The 18,280-nt window shown below is 33.6% G+C and overlaps 1 protein-coding gene and 1 long non-coding RNA gene across 2 annotated transcripts in view; one reads left to right on the top strand and one right to left on the bottom strand.

The window, feature by feature from the left end:
• The first annotated feature begins 5,037 nt into the window (after window positions 1-5,037).
• Window positions 5,038-18,149, top strand: LOC111867535. The gene is made up of 2 exons (XR_002843363.2): window positions 5,038-13,376; window positions 16,008-18,149. It is a non-coding gene; the product is annotated as an uncharacterized LOC111867535 (long non-coding RNA).
• Window positions 14,788-18,280, bottom strand: part of LOC111867530 (adenylosuccinate lyase) — a 70,436-nt gene continuing 66,943 nt past the window's right edge. The window contains exon 9 of the mRNA XM_023857504.2: window positions 14,788-15,963. The gene's annotated coding sequence lies outside the window, so the exon portion shown is untranslated. The remainder of the gene's footprint in view (window positions 15,964-18,280) is intronic.

Here is an 18,280-nt window from a genome sequence, read left to right as displayed (position 1 = left end):
TGAATGCATTTCCATGTTACTTTCTTCATACTTTAATTCTTCAAGCATGTTCTTTTACATATTACTTCTACGTCTGAAACTGTGAATGCATTTCCATGTTACTTTCTTCATACTTTAATTCTTCAAGCATGTTCTTTTACACATTACTTCTACGTCTGAAACTCTGAATGCATTTCCATGTTACTTTCTTCATACTTTCTCCCAATTCTTCCTGCCATTCTGGTATGACATAAGTTTGAGAACTGATTTTACAAAATTAGATCTTGTTGCATGTGAGATCTCAGGTTTACATTGAACGGAAAATTTAGAGTCTGGTCTTCTGTGTTATAAAATATCATGAAATATCAAAGGTGGTTGCCAGTATTTCAGATAAATCTGCTCCCTTCATCTCAAGTATAGAAGTGCCTTGAAAATGGAAGCTTCAGGATCCTTTAACACTGGTAACCACCTATGAGTCTACAAAATGTTATGTAGAAAATTATAATCTAAACAGCAACTTACTCTCTTTAAACAGGTGTGTGATGTCAAGGGTAGGCTGGATGGGTTCCCACGCTTCCTTAATTTCACCCCCAGTACCTCCTGCCCTAACCTATAAAATGAATTCTTCAAAGGGGCGGTTTGCACAGCCCAATCAACCTTCCATATTCTCTCTTCCCCCTTTCACTTTCTAATATCAGACACATCTATCCTCTGTGTATAACAATTTTCTTCACTTTCTTTCTTGATCATATGCCTGCCTTATTTCTTAACCATGCATGATATATTGCTTATTCATGTTTCCTAACTCTACATTTGTCTTATTTAATTTCTGTGCATGGAATTTACCTTATTTTTCCCACTTAATTCTATATCTGTTTTATTTCTTTTCTGTGCATGATAGTTCGCTCTCCATCAATTTTCCATGCTCTCTCTCTCTCTCTTCACTATTAAATAATCTATTCTATGTGCATGACATTTCCCTTATTTTTTCTTGAAAGCTCTCTCTCCATTAGCCTTCTACTCCCTCTCACGCTTTCTCACCTATCCATTCGCTCTCTCTTTCTAGTATTACACACATCTTTCATCTGCACATTACAATTTCCTCATTTTTCTTTCTTAGTTATTAAACTGATTTAAATTCTTTATTTCAATCTTGTGCCTGGAGTTTCTCTTAGTGATGATTATTATTTCTTCATCTCTTTCGTTTCGCTTCTGTGCATAGCAGCTTTCTTCACATTCATCACCTGGCTTTACTTACTATCAATTAAACGACTCTGTGTCTATGATATTTCTCTTACTTTACCTCCTTATTTCTATATCCGTCTTATTTCGTTTCTGCACACATAATTACTAGCTCCCTGTTCTTAATTCTGCGTTTCCTAAATTTATTTTTGTGCATGTCATTTCTCATGTTTTTCTTTTTTAATACTAACATGTTTCATTTCATTTCTGTGCATCACAGTTCTATGCTGTGTGCAAAATATTTCTTTCTACCCTTCTTCATTCTATACCTATGCTTTTTTCTACATAGGGGATTTATCCTATATTTCATTCTTTATTTATACAGTTTTCTAGTTCCCTTCTGCAAAAGACATCCCTTTTATTTTCCTTTTTAACTGTATATCGGTTTTACTTCATGTTTGTGTATGATAATTCTCTGCTTCCTTCTTCNCATCCATCACTTTCATTCTATGGCACATTCACTCTCAATGGGGAGGCCGGTTCTTCTATTTTACTGGCTCCTCTTCTGTGCCCTCCTCCTTTTTTCGTTTTGGTGGGGGTCGACCCCTCCATAAGGTCCAGATTTTGTTTTGTCGTAATCCGACAGAATATCCGGCTATGTGCTTCGCAATTCTCCTGCCGAATATCTCGTAGAAAGTAGTCTCCCGAGTACTTCTCCCTCCTAGCATCATTACGCATTATCCTAGCATTATATGCATCATGGCTCTATCTTTGTCTATTTTCCATTCTCTGTCTCTCTCTAGCACTACACAGTCTCTTCTACTTGCATGGTATTCTCTTATTTACATTCCCAATTCTATGACTGAACAAATATGTAGAGTATATTGCAATTCCCACTAATTTTTCACAAACTAACCTCTCTCTTTATTGTTAAATGTATATTCTTTGTGCCTGACATTTCTCTTATTTTCATTTCTTAATTTTATATCTGTCTTATCGAATAAATGTACATGGTTTTCCTTTTAGTTTCCTTCCACAGTCCAAGATCTACTTTATTTTATTTGCATGCAAGGCAGCTCTGTCTTCATATATTTTCAACACTCCCTTTTCCTCCTTATCATCAATATTTATTCTTTGCATGTGACAATTTTATTATTTTTCCTCCTTAATTTGGCCTCTGTATTATATCCTCTTACTTTTTACTCTTGATTCCACATGTATTCCTTCAATTCTACGTATGACAGAACAGTCTATCAACTTCCCATACTCTCTCCCTGTCTCTCTTTACCATCAATGAATTCTCCATTCATGGATTTTATTTTATTTTCCCTTCTTAATTCTTATCATGCTTCATTTCTGCATGTTAAATTTCTCTTCCTTTTATCCTTTAATTCTGCATCTGTCTGATTTCATTTCTGTGTATGAAATCTCCATCAATTGTTCACACCTATATCTCAACTTTCAACTTTATTTTTGTCCATAACTGAAGTGAATATGTCAAGAAATAATAGCGAATACATCACATGTCAAAGTCATACCCTCCATTTGTTATTAAATACCTAAATCTATCCTCTGTGCATGATATTTCTCTTTCCTTTTCTTCTCAGCTAGACATCTATTTTATATTATACCTGTATACAAAAGTCCTCTTATTTCTTCTTCTTAATGCAATGTATTCCATTTTATTTCTGTGCATCACATTTCCCCTATTCTTCTTTCACACTTTTGCATCTGTTTCATTTAATTTCCGTGTACAGAATTTGTCTTGCCTTCCATCTTAATTCTGAATATTTTATTTCTATTCACCTCTTCCCTCTTCTTCCTCTTCTTAATATTATATCTACTTGTTCTATTTCTGAGCATGACATTTCTGTTTACAACTGTTTTATTTCAAAACTGTATTTAAAATTTCTCTTATTTTTCTTTCTTACTTTAACATCTGTATAATTTAGTTACTGTAAATAAAATTTCTCTGATTGTGTTTCCTTAAATCTATGTCTGCTTCACTTCGTATCTGTGCATAGAACTTTTCTTACGTTCCTTCTTAATTCTATGTTTGCTTCATTTCACTTCTGTTTATGGAATCTCTCTTACTTTTAAATATACATCCCTTTATTTCTGTGCATGGCAACTTTCTTAGTGTTTCTTCTTAATTCAATATCTCTTACATTTAGTTTATCTGCATGGAACTTCTTACAATGTTTCTTATTGATTCTATGCCAGTTTTATTTCACTTCCATGTTTCATAGCTCTAGTTTTCTTTGTCTTAATTCTGTTCCAAGTCAGTTCCATTCAGTTCCTGTGCATGGCATCTTTCTTTCTTTTTCTTAATTCTCCATTTGTTTCATTTAATTTATGCACATGACATTTCTTTCTTAATGAAAAATCTGTTTTAATTAATTTACATGCAGGACATTTTCATATTTTTCTTTTCATTTTAATTTCTTCTATGTTTTTCTCCTCTCTCCATGGGATTCTTTTGCACTTCCTTCTTATTTATACATCTGTTCTATTTAATTTCTGTGCATGGCATTTTCTTAATTCTTTCTTCTTCATTTACACTCATTTTATTTCTTTCTTTGTATGACGTTTTTATTAGGCTTTATTCTTCCTTCTTGATTCTATATGCATTTTATTTCATATCTTATATGAAATTCCTTTTTTCATTCTTCTTAATTCAATATCTTTTCTTTATTTCCATCCATCACATTTCTCTTAATATCTTTATTAATCCTACATCTGTTTCGTTTCATTTCATTTCTGTTATGTAATTCCTCATGTTTTCCCTTCTTAAATCTAGGTTCGTTTTATTTTATTGCTATGCATGGTATTACACTTACTTACATCTTCTTTACACTTCTTATGCCTCCCTCTGCTTATTTCATTCTACTGTATGGAATTTTTGTTCTTTTCTTCTTAATTTTACATCTGCTTTATTTAATTTCTGTGCATGTCATTTATATTACTGCTCTTTCTTAATTCTGTGTGTATTTTAGTTCATATCTGTGCATGTAACACATCTTACTTTTTCTTCTCGATTTAGCATGTTATTATTAATTTAATTTTACTGAATTTCTCTTAACTTTCTTCCTTAATTTTATGCCTCCTTTATTTCGTTTCTGTGCATGGCATTTCCTTATACTTCCTTCTCAATTCTACATCTTCATTACTGCATATCTCTACATGAAACTTATCTAATTTTTCTTCTTAATTTATCATCTGTTTTATTCAATATCCATGCATCTCATTTCGTTTCCCTTTTCTTCTTCTTCTTAATTCTTTGTCAATTCTATCTCATTCATATGCATCACTCCTACCTCTCCTTTATAATTCCACATCAGTTTTGTTTCATTTCTATGCATGATCTGTCTTATCTCTCTTTTTTATTCTTTGTCTGTCTTGTCTAACTTCTGTGCATGGAACTATTCTTAAGTCTATTTCTTAAATCTACTTGTTTTATTTCACTTCTGTGCATGATATATATATATATATCTTATCTTTAATTTTCAATTCCATGTCAGTTGTATTTCATTTCTCAGGTTTAAAGCTCACATCAACTAATTTCATACAATCTCTCCATTTTTTCTTAACAAATAATCTATTCTCTGCATACAAATTTTCTTAATTTCCTTCTTAAACCAACATGTGCCAATTCTCTTTTGTGAACAGCATTTCTTTACTTTCTCTTCATAATTATACATTTATTTTTCTTGAATTTTGTGCACAATAGCTATAAATTTCCCATATTCCTCCAATCACTTTATTATCAAATAATTTATTCTATGTGAATATTATTTCTCTTATTTTTCCTTCCTAATTCTGTCTCATTTCATTTCTGTGTATATCATTTCTCTTGCTTTCTCCTTATTTTTATCCTATCTTATTTCATATCTCTACATGGTATTTTTCTTTCTTATCTTTCTTAATTCTATTTCTGTTTTACACCATTTGTGTACATGTCATGTTCCATTTTCTTTTCTAGTTCTATGGATCTATCTGCTTTGTTTCCTTTCTACACAGAATATCTCACTTATTTTCCTCCATTTGTTCTGTATCTGTTTAATTTCAGTTTTGTGCAACAAACTACCTCTTCCTCTCATTACTGTCACATACATCTATTCTGAGTTAATGGCATTCCTGTTACTTTTATTTCTTATTTCTGTACCTATTTAATTTACTTTTTGTACATAACATATTCATTTTGTCTTAATCCTTTTCATTTCAGTTGTGTATATGACAGTCTCCTGGCCCCTCTTTCCCTCCCTCCACTATCAAATAAATCTATTTCTGTGTGTGGCTTTTCTATTACTTTTTTTCTTAATTCAAGGCCTCTCTCCATCCTTCCTCTTTCTCTGTTTTCAGAAAAATCTACTATATCCATGGCATTTCTCTTATCTTCCTCTCAAAATTCTAGATCTGTCTTATCTCCCTGTTCCTCTATGTCTCTCTCTTTCTTCATATCTATCATCTATGCATGGCATTCCTCCTTTTTCTTAATTCTACATCAGTTTATTTTCATTCAGTACATGACATTTTTTGTATCCATTTTTCTTAATCCTGTGTCTGTTTTATATTATAACAGTGCATGACAGCTACATCTATCTGTCAACCCTGGATTCTCTCTCTTTTGTCTCTCTACTATCAGATAATTTATTTGCTGTAAATGGAATGTATCCTATTTTCCTTTCTTAATTCCATAAATATTTTCTATCTGTGAGTGCCAGTCTCTTAGTCTTGCTTCATATTTCTACATGGCAGATCTGCCTCTCTGTTAAACTCGCATATTCTCATTTTCTTTGCTATCAAATACACCCTGTTTTGTGTATATTTTTTTTCCATTTATCCTTCTGAGTGATGTAACTCTTTTTCTTTCTCTTATTGTTATTACATCCATACATCTTTTATTTCATTTCTGTGCTCAGAATTTCTATTTTTTTCTTGCTTTATTTCATTCGTGTGCATTCCATTTCTCTTGTTTCTCTTTCTTCAGTATCTGTTCGACTTCATTTCATGCACGATAAGTCTGTTTCTCCATCAAAATCCCACAATACTTCTGCCTTTACTAACAGATATATGTATTCTCTGTGTAAAACATTTCTCTATTTTTTCTTCTAAATTCTATATACATTTTACTTTACTTCAATGCATGACAATTCTCTCTCTGCCCCCTTCTTTTTACTGGCAGATGGCAGATGAATAAATATTCTGTGAATGATATTTCTCTTATTTTGTCTTCTTAAAGGTACACCTTCATTGCTTCATTTTGGTACAAAACAGCTGCCACTCTCTTACAAACCAACAATACCTCCCCCTCCACGTTATCAGATACATATACTTTATGTACTTAACATTTCTATTATTTTTTCCTTCTTAATTCTACAGCTGTGTATTCCATTTTTGGGCACAATGGCTCTCTCATTCCCTCCCTCTGCCCAAGGTCCCATAATATTTATCTTTAAAAGCATATATTTATATTCTTTTGTGTGGAATTTCTCTCAATTTCCATATTAAACCTATATTCTGGGTTTGAGGTTCTCACAATGGTGAATATCTTCTGGGATGTAATGTTATGAAGCCCAGTCGAGTCCACTGATGTTTCTGAGGAATGTACTTCCCCCATCTTCAGAGTCCATGAGTAAACTGGACTATATGGTACTAGATCCCTTCTTTCTATGTTCATTCTATATCTGTTCAATCTAATTTTTGTGCATGATCGTTCCTTCTCTACTTAAACGTCTGTACTATCAGATACATCTTATACTTTCTGCATGCCACTTCCCTTACTTCTCCATTTTAATTCTATGTCTCCTTTCATTGCATTGATATGCATAAGATCGCTCTTCTTAATTTCATTTCTGTGCATGTTACATATTTCTCTCTTTATTATCAGTTAGGTCTATTCCATGTATGGTATTTCTCCTAATTTCCCTTCTTATCTATATTATTTCTGTGCATGACATCTGTCTTTAATTTCTCTTCTTAATCCTGTGTTTCGTGTTTTATGTTATTTCTGTGTATGGCATTTCTTTTATTTCCTTTTCTCAATTCTATGTGTTTCATATTATTTCTGTGCATGCCATCACTCTTCTACTCCATTTTTAACGTCATGTTTCTTTTATACTATTTATGTGCAAGTCATCTCTCATATTCTTGATTTGTAATTGTAACTGTATTCCATATTATTTCTGTACTTTCCCTTCTTAATTTTATATGTTTCTACATTATTTCTGTGCACAGTATCTTATTTATTTTCAATCCTTAATTCTCCATGTGTTTTATTTCTTTTCTGTGCATGACACCTTTTTTATTTCCCTTCTTTCATTCATTGTATGTTTTATAGTATTTCTACACATTATAACCCTCATATTTTCCTTTCTTAATCCATATATTTATATTATTTCCCTGCATAATCTCTCTTATTTTCCCTTCTTAATTCTGTGTGTTTTAATGTAATTTCTGTGAACTATCTCTCTTATTTCACCTTCTTAATTCTCTGTTGTTATATTATTTATGTGCATGATTTATTTGTTATTTCCCTAATTAATTCTATGTGTTTTACATAACCTATACTCATGATCTCTTTCTTAATTTCCCTTCTTAATTCTACACATCTTATATATTACTTCTGTCATACCAACTCTCTTATTTTCCTTCCTCAGTTCTTTCTGTTTCATGCTATTTCTGTGCATGACACCTCTCTTAATTTCCTTTATTAATTCCATGTGTTCTTTATATTCTGTTCTTAATTCTACAGGGTTCATATGATTTCCATTCATGTCATCTATCTTATATTTTCTTATAATTCTGAGCGTTTTATATTATTTCTGCACATGATGCCCCTTCTCTCATCTTCCCTTTTTATTTCTGCATGTTTTACACTACTTCCATGCCCTCCTTTCTTCTCCATTCTATATGTGTGCATGTTATCTCTCCTATTTCCTCTTCTCAATTCCATATGTTTTATCAGTTCTGTGCATGAAATGTCTTACAATGCCTCGTTAATTCTGCGAATATTTTATACTATTCCTATTTATGATCTATTATATTTTCCCTCCTTAATTCTGTATGCGTTTTATGCTACTTCTGTGCATGATATCTTTTGTATTTTCTCTTTTCCAATCTATATGAGATTTATATTGTTTCCATGCATTCTTTACTTTCTCTACTTAATTCTGTGGGGATCTTATTTTATTTCACTGTATCTCTTATTTTCCCCATTAATGGTCGTTTATATTATTTATGTACATGTGTCTTGTTTTTCCTCCTTAATTATGTAGGTTTTACATTATTTCTGTGCATATTTCTCTTACTCCATAATTATGTGTTTATATTACTTCCGTGCATGTCATTTTCAATTCTGAATTCTATGCTTTATATTATTTCTATGCATGATATCTCTTGTTATTTTCCTTTCTTATATCTGCATTTATCTATTTATTATTTGTGACAGTGATATCCCTTATTTTGCTTAATTCTATATTTTTATATTACAGTGTGTCCACAAAGTTCCTTCGGGGTTTTGAAAAATCGTGGCGCACAAACAAATTGAGCTAGCAATATTCGGTTTGCGGTAGATTATAGTGAAACTCTGGAAGTATTTTACTGACCTCAGTAGACCTCAATGTGGGCTCCCTTGGTAGCATGGAGAACGTCCAGACAATATTCGAGCTCTTGCCATGTTCTGTGGAGCATGTCCGCTGGAATAGTCGAGATCGCATTCTTGATACAGGTCTTCAGGTCGTCAAGTCTGTTATCTGGTATTCGGAACACACTGTTCTTGGCATAAACCCACAGGAAAAGATCCAGTGGTGTTATGTCTGGCGAATGTGGTGGCCTAGGCATTGAACCGTCTCTGCCGATCCATCTTCCTGGAAATGTCCTGTCTAGGAATGCGGATTTTTTTCACTATGATCTGCCGTAAACCAAATGTAGCTAGCTCAATTTGCTTGCACGCCACAATTTTTCAAAACCCCAATAGAACATTGTGGACATACTGTATTTCTATAAATACCTCTCTTACTTTCTTCTCTTAATTTTATGTTTTACTTCATTTACTTTTCCTTCTTAATTCTGTGTGTTTTATATTATATCCATAGATATCTCTGTTGTTTTCCCTTCTTTTCTGCATCTTTTATGTTATTTCTGTACATCTCTCTTATTTTTCCCCTCATATTTTCTTTCAGTATTTCTGTGCATGACAAACATCTCTCTCTTTATTTTCAGATACATACGTTCTGTCTTATACTTCCTTTTTGATCCTGTATATTTCATTTAATTTCTGTGCATGCCATTTCTTACAGTCTTCCTTCTATACCATTTAATTCTGTGCATAATACCCACTCTATATACATATTCTGTGCCAAAATGTTTACTCTGTGCAACACTGTGTATGCTGCAATTTATTTGCCATTTTCATCCTACAACCCTAACAGGTTTGTTACAGACATTTTTACATTTGGTGTACCCGTCATAACAACCAATATATCTGTTTTGTATGATACATCTGCATGCAAACGCATCTTTTGATCTCCAATCTTGAATGTTTTCACATATCACGAAATAAGTTACCCGTATTCACATTCAGTTTCAATCTTTTAGGTTGTTCATGTAAATGTTGTATCCCTCTCCCTCCACTTAATTGTCTAGAACATACTAATTCTGTATTCTTCGATTTCTATTAACATTTTTTCACTTACTCTGCACCAATAATCTGTTCCATATTATACATTTCTGTACATTTTTCTTTCCTCCTGCTCAATGTGTAACATGAAATGACTTTTGTCTCATTCTGGAACATCTTTATTTTCAATCCCTGTCTAACATCTGTTGCATGTGGTCTCACACTTTCATTTTATTCTTTGTCAAATCTACATGTTTTCTAACTTTTCTTACACTTTTCCTTAACCCATTCTTCTTTCTGTACATTAAATTGGTTTCGTCTACAGCAATTTTTATGTATGGTCTCCATCACACCCTCTCTTTTATCCCTTAATGTCATAAACATCCCTAGCATATGATCTCTCTTTTGCATTATTTTAAATCCTGCAGTTGACTTGAGAATTCACTACATATATACGAGTATAATTACCATTCCCCCATACTCTTTTATTCTTTAAATGAAAAACATTTCTCATGTTTATTTGGTCTCTGTACACTCTGTCAATTTTCCTCAACTTGCTACATTTACTTTGTGCTACTATTTGTACTCTGTAATCTACACAGAGTCACTGGAACTATAAATTAGGTTGGAGTGAACCAGGTAATTAATAATGGATTATAGGCTGTAAACTCCTTCTACGTCTCATTTACTGGCATTGTACAGGCCAAGCCAGTGAATGCGTATATTTCTCTTACACTCTACTTATCTGATAATGCTAGCTGACACATCTGTATCTGCATCATTCTCACTTCCCTCCTTTTTCTTTTCTCTCATTCTTCCACTCCCTCCTCTTTCTACATTCCATGTATTCTGAAAGATGTCTTCATTATGTAATCTTACCCACTCTATTCATATTATATATTTACAGATATATATACAAATGATCTTTGTCGTCCTCATTCAATTCTCCAGAATATGTTTTTATGTTAAAAGCTGTCTGCATATTTTATATCATTCAGCTCTCTGAAAGATATAAACTCTTTTCTTTTGGTCAAATTACCTTCAACAATTAATTCTTTTACTATAACCTCACTTTAGTTACTGTGTACTTTTGCTGTTATTTAATCTACAAACTTTAAGCTTAACCTTTGCCTGTACTACCTTCATATACTCTGAAATGTCTCTTATATGCAGTCCTCATTATAAATTCATTAACTGTTTTTTTCTTCAGTTTCAATATACTTGTTCTCTTGTCATTTCCTATACCTCTCATTCTCACTGTCAGAAATATATTTAGTGTGCACTACATATTCCATAATCCCTGCCTCTCTCTCTCTCTCTCACTTCCTGTCAGTCTCTCTTGTGGTTACTTCAGCTCTACATTACCTCAAATCTATCAGCCTCCCTTGCTCCATAGCCTTCTGTCTTTGTCACTCCAGTCCTCTCACCTCTTTTCACCTTTCTCCTATATCCAAATACGTGGTACTGCTATCAGTGTCTGTTCACATTATCTATTCACTTTTAATCTTCACACTTTATTCCCTGTTTCAGCCTTCCTGTTATGCCATGTCATTAATCTGTTCCCTTTCTTCATTTTACCTATTGACCCTCTTTTCTATTTCTCTTTAACATATATCTGTCTGTAAAGTGACGACAGGGCAGCTGACTGGTCAAGACATATGTCCTAGGCATTAGATAAAATAAAGGAATACTAGATGAAACTCTCTTACTGAATGTCTAGGTATCCAGATTACATATGGCACACAGAAGGCTAACTGCATACTAAACCTGCTATGTAACATCTAAACAATTCAAATTTAACATCATTGTTTCTTTGTCCTCTTCTGCCTTCTTTATGTTTTTCATTGTTTTCAATTCTGTATCAGATTTTCAGCCCTATCCCTCTCTCTCTCTCTCTCTCTGTCTCTTGCTGTATCTGTTTTCATCTGTTTTTGTCACTTTCTCTTTCAATATGTCTTTCTGTATGTTTATTTCTATGTTTCTTCCTTTTATCTATTATTTTCTGTTTCCTATAATCTCCACATTTACAGTAGCTTCATATGTATTTCCACCCACCCTTCTGTACATTTGTCTTATGTAAATATCAATCCTGTCTTTTTCTGACTTTCCACATCTTTCTAATATACATCTTGTCTCTTGAATATATTTCTGTCTCTACTTCTGTATTTCTTTCATAGGTTCTTTCTGCAAACTAGTTCTGTGTATTAAATCTTTCTTGTAGTTGTTTCCCTGCCTATTGTTAACTTCCCCTGTCTTTTTTTCTGTCTTTGCCAATTTGTCTCATATATATTCCATCTCTGTCTGTCTCTGGGTCTTCAGCTCCTAGTTCTTTTGTCTCTGTAGTAATATCTCTGGGTTTCTTATATCCCTGTTTCCTGTATCATCCTTCCATACTTTGTCACTTTACGCTGCTTATAGGTTATTGTTAATGGTACTGCCAAAATCTTGATCCGAGAGGATGTTAAACATATGGCAAATGTATTTTCCTTCACAACACTCTCCTTTTATAAGCACACATACTCTTACATTCTCACCAGTTTTCATTAGTAACTGTTTGTAATTAATTTGATGTGATGCAGTCAGCTGTGTTATTTTCTGAGTATTACAGGAAAATGTTGTGTTTGTCTCACAGATGTTTTTTCTTCTTGGTATTTGGAGGTCCCTCAGTTTGCAAGACCACAAGCCATAGCATACATAGCTTACAAATAGACCCAGTACTGCTTGTAGCAACATAATTTCTATGATATGAGGTTCTCAAAGCAGTAAATATTAAGAAAAGAGTTTCCTAGAATGCGTTGACATGGAGTATGGTAGACATTTAACAGTGTTTCAGAGGAATCTGGTGACTCCATCATCAGGGTAGAAGACAGAGGCAGCAGTCTCCTCTGAAACACTGGTACCTATCTACAAAACTAGAAGGCACCACTTGCCAGAAGATAATAATCTTGTCAATATAATTCCTTCTTGGGTGGAAAGAATTAGACTCACTGAACATATGACATACACATTATATCAATGAACTTGTTCATCATAATCTTAAATTGTAAATGGGATTATTGATTTATAACATGTCTGCTTGAAAAATAATCAATTAAAGTCACTTATTGGAGTTGAAAACATTTAAACTTTGTTATCACTTCAACAGACTATAAGCACTAAACTAAATAATGAAATTCATGGCTGTGAGCACAACTTTCATTGTCTTTCATTTTATTACTAAGATGACTCCACTGCCATGGAAGGAGAAAACAATACAGAAAATCATATGTAGCTTCTAGTAATAATATCAAAATGTAAGGAAGAAGATGGCAAGAATAAGGAAGATGAATTATTATATGTCTTTAAAAAACTTCTCAATGTGCTGGAAGAATTGTTACTGTATGTCACTGCTCTACAACATTTCCCACAAGTTCTGGGAGATAAAGAAAACAAATATAATAGCTGATATCAAAAAGGTGCCAAGTTCAATGATGAATTTGTGGAAACACACCAGCATGTTAAATATGAAATGGAGTTGTAATGTCAGTATTTGATGTCCTTGCAAATGATATCTTATGGCAGGAGGAAGCATCATGGAACTGAAAAGTACTTCATGGTGAGTAACATATTTGACTCTGCATTCTTCATTATGCATTATTTACATTTAAATGCACAGAAAATATTTATTAAGAACAAATTTCTTAAGATAAATGAAAAGTGTAATCAGTCTTTTATAACACACAACTTCTCAGATGGAATTAATCCATATTTTTAATATCAGGTGTTTATGTAACAGATTATACAACTTCAACACATTGCCTCCTTTGAACTTCAAATAACAAACATTAGTTTCACTTAATGCAACTTTAAAGTTAGACGAGGAAAAAACAGGACATTAAAAGCTTATTCCTTCATTTACACTGTCCTATATCTTATTCTTACATGTCTCCTCAATAATCTTTATTTACAAACAATGTGTATATGTAAGTCTAAACATAACCTTAAAAATATTTCACACAGTATTAACCCTAGAGCAGATGGTACAATATGCTAGAAGTGGCCGCAGTACAAGGGACTTAGTCCCACCCCAGTAGCAATAAAAAAACCCTACAGCAGGCACAAGCTGTTTCATCACACTTTCAAGTGTGTGAGGGGCCAGCCATCGGAAAGTTCCCAGACTGTTCTTGTTTTAACTGTCTTGACGAAAAAAGAGGAAAGAGGAGGCCAAGGCTACACTTCTGCAAGCCTATCTCATCAGTCTGCCACATGACACCATGGTCTGAACATGCATTGTTTTTACACGAGTACTTTTTTACATTTGAGTTTCATTTTGCCTGCAAATGATGGCAAAATTGAACAATGTGTCTGCATTAAGTTTTGTGTGATGCTACCAGAATCCTTGAAATGCTTCATGAGGCTTCTATAGAACATTCTTTAAGCCAGATAGAGGTTTTTCAATGGCATTCACATTTCAAGGTCAGTCGAGCGGCAGTTGAAGATGAACGTTCAGGGTGACCAAGCACCAGCAAAACAACAGAAAATGTTGAAAAAATTTGAGAACTCATCCACGAAGACTGTCACTGAACAATCCATAAGCTTACAGACACCACTGGGATCAGTTATGGAGTTTGCCAGGAGATCTTAACGGAATGTGCGATGGAAAAGACTGGAACTTTGGTGCAACCACAACTGGCTCCTTCATCATGACAATGAGCCCGCCCACACATCCCTGAAAACCACAGAGTCTGTGACTAACAATAACATGGTTATTGTTCCCCATCCTCCCTGCTCGCCGGACTTAGCTCCCCGTGATTTCGCTTTGTTTCCCAAAATGAAAATGAAACTGAAGGGACGACATTTTGAAACTGTCTGACATCCAAAGGGAACCGCAAGCAGTACTCGACAGCATTAAGGATAATAACTTCCACAATGCTTTTGAAGCGTGGAAAAAATTATGGGATCACTGTACGATTATACATTCCCAAGGAGACTATTTTGAAGGAGATGGCAGCCAAAATTGGGTAAGTTATGCCAGCATTTCTTTTTTGACCTAGTCCAGGAACTTTCCAGATAGCACCTCATATTAGTCCCCATTTATACAATGTCTTGAGCAATTTTGAAACTATAACAGTGTGTCACTAGACGCCCTTATGAAATAATTAAAACAAATGATTAAAGGAATTTTTATTACTATGTGCAAAAGAAAATGGATACACATTAGCTCTTCAAAGAATTTATGCACACATCTTCAAGGTGATGATCACGTAACCATTGCTGGCACTTATGCCTTCTCTTCATCATTCTACCATGTTTTCAACCACATCTGAAACACTGACCTTTGGATCCATGCCTCTGGGACCATGCTGCAGGCTCATCAGTTCCCAGTAACACTTTGCAACATTATAAAAGTTCGGCAGGAATTTGTGGAACTGTAGGTTCCCACTGTATCTGTAACTTTACCATTTCCCATGCAGTGTTTTGGAAAAAGTCGGTTCTCTTGGTGTGTTGGCCACTTTATTGACTGGCTTTCCACACACACAGTAAGCACTCATTGCAGCTATATTCAGTATATCATGAAAAATAACCATAGGCTAAAATCTAATATTCCTGTTATATTATTGTTTGACAGAAATGATCCAACAGACCAACTCCAACTTTCATCATATTACAGAAATTGATCATCTTTTGTTCTTTTGTGGTCACCAGTCTCTTCATTAATGAATCATCATGATGAATCACTGAAAATACCCAAACTACTTTGTTCCATTTGGAACAATAGGAAACCAGCATGCAGTCTTCTTGAAATCCAAACCCCAATGACATTTCTCTCCTCTGCTTATTCCATAAAAATTCTATTTGTATTACTCATTTGGTCTTATAAAGTGTACCAATATATGGGTAAGATGTTTTTCTTTGATTAGATTCATAGCCAAAGGCATGATGGTGAACCAGTTGTTGCCCATGATATTTCTCTTCGTCACACAAACTGCTTCCACTAATCATATTACAATATCAAGCCATGTTACTTACTCTGTATGGTCCTTCAGGCTATGTACCAAAGCCTTGACTTAAGCCACTTCATCTCCCCACCTTTTCCTAAATAACCGTATGGAGTTTGGTCCCAACTCCACTGTCATCGTCTTCTGCCCCATCTTTATTTCCCTCAGACATCTCTTGCTCAAAGAGTGTAAGTAGCTCTTAATCTAAAATAAAAGCATACAATATATATTTTATTTGTGTAACACAGGTACTATGGGCTAAGATGACATGCTTGATAACTTAACCCATGATGTCACCAAGGACGTGGAAAAGCAATTTTTCTTACATATCTAACTTGAAGAATGAGAGAAAACCAGTCATAATATATACTTACAATTCAACAAATCCGCTGACAGATTAAAGAAAGCCTTAGAGCCACCACCAAGATCAAGCATGTGGATACCTATGGAGCAATAAGGAAGACCTCCCTCCATGGACACAAAGAAGAACGGTGCTTTTTCCATCCATGATTAAGAGTTTCACCATTATTTATTGTTCATTTGAATACCATATCTTAATTTTAGAGATGTAAAGAATTGCAAAATGCATGAGAAACTACTAGCAGCTATTACACAGATCATGAGTCGATTTTAAAGGGTTCTGACGATGGTGTATAACACCCAGAATTACTGGGTTTATGGGCTTTTTCCATCGCCTGCTATTCTAGAGACTAGAAAACATGGCGCTTCAGAAACTGCATCTGTTTCTGTCCTCAGGTGAGGGGGAAAGACACCTACTCAGTGGGGTCCCTTAGAAAGAGCTAACCAGCTCAACATTTCTACGACAATTTTCAGTGAATTAATACCTTATCCACAAGGAAGTGAAATGAGAGAAAAAAAACAAGAGAAGTAAAATATTAATTTTTCATCACATCAATTCAATTTCAATTCCTGTTATTTTAAAGGGGAAAGAAATTCTAAAAGAAAGCAATAATCACACACTCATAAAATTACTTAATGTATGTTCTGTAACACATATAAATAAGGAAAAAGGTGATTTTTCTCAGCTGAATATGAGTGTTACATTGCCACAGAATAAACTAAATACAGAGCTCTCCAGTTATGCGTTCTGAAGCTCCTGTTGCAGTGACTATCAAGATTCCAGTCTTTTGGGTTGTGACACTGTGTAGTTCAGTAGACATGTATTGATCGCTCCTTTTCTTGGATTTAATCATAAGCCCAGTAAAGATGTATAGCTGATGTGAAACTGATTGGCACTTCACCATACATGTTTGTGGGGCTTGAGTCACTGCACCACCACAAACAGAAAAGATTACTCATCTTTTGTGAGAAAATTGTACTTGATGGGATGGTTTCCTGACGTCATCAATGACCATTTAATTGATTCATAAGCACCAACTATTTCATGTCAAGTATGCAAAGTTAATTCACTGGGTATGCCGAAGATGTTGATGTACTGTCTGCTGATAGCAAGTTTTTATTCTTCTATTTTATGATTTCAAAAACAAAACATGTTCCAATTCCTCAGCATTAATTAGTAATGAGTTTTGAAAGCCATCATTTTATAGCGTACCTTCAGATTTTTAATATTTCATATTTATTTCAGGGATACCTTGTGTCTCTTTCTATTACCTAGGACTATTGTGGTCACTGTTTAATTTTTTCTCCCCATTTTGTACACACAACTTTTCCACCATTAAACATCCATCTAAAGAATTCTTTGTCTTTGTTTAGCTTTAGTTCAGAAGTTGCTGCTTGGTCTGTTGATGTGCGTGTGCCCTATAGAATACATGATCATTCTTTACATTTCATAAAAAAAGAGCTTATTACTGTGCCAAGTTAAAAAAAAACATTCTATAGGAATATTTTATTTAATGAATTAAGAATTCAAATATAACAAATATGTAAATATCATTTCACATACATTTTTGTACCCCATGTTTTTATTTACTTCTTTTATTTCTTACCTCCTAAAACTGTCCTTATACTAGTCTCCTACCAAAGTTCATGCTAATTTTATAAATGTCACTATGATTATGACAAACATTCATGCCAAAAGGATTATAAGAAAGCATATAAAAATATTATAAAGCAACAACTTGACATCATCTTATTAGGAAAACAACCATAAGCTCTGTGATCACTTGTTCAAATGAAATTTAAGCATGTGTAATACCAATTTCTTTTCTACTTCACTCTGCAACGTATAACTTTGTTCATCACCAAAATAGTTGTGATAAAACTGTTTGTAATTTCTAATGTAAATTACTGATGTTCATATATTTGTTCATTTAATAGTGTAAAATTCTGTAAAATCAGTTTCATTTATGAGTACGTATTACAAAAACTAGTTTTGAAAACATGTTAATAAAATTCTGATTCAAAATGCATTGTCCTTACTACCACATTATTTTTTGTCTAAAGTGATTAGATGAGGGCAGTTTTTTTGTGTGCATATTTCAACCAAACATGAAGTTTGTGTTTGTTCAACTCTATATGTTGGACATCACCAATGTGTTCA

Source organism: Cryptotermes secundus, unplaced genomic scaffold (assembly GCF_002891405.2).
Source record: "Cryptotermes secundus unplaced genomic scaffold, Csec_1.0 scaffold1979, whole genome shotgun sequence".
Taxonomy (NCBI): Eukaryota; Metazoa; Arthropoda; class Insecta; order Blattodea; family Kalotermitidae; genus Cryptotermes; species Cryptotermes secundus.
This window is presented reverse-complemented; position numbering and strand designations above follow the sequence as displayed.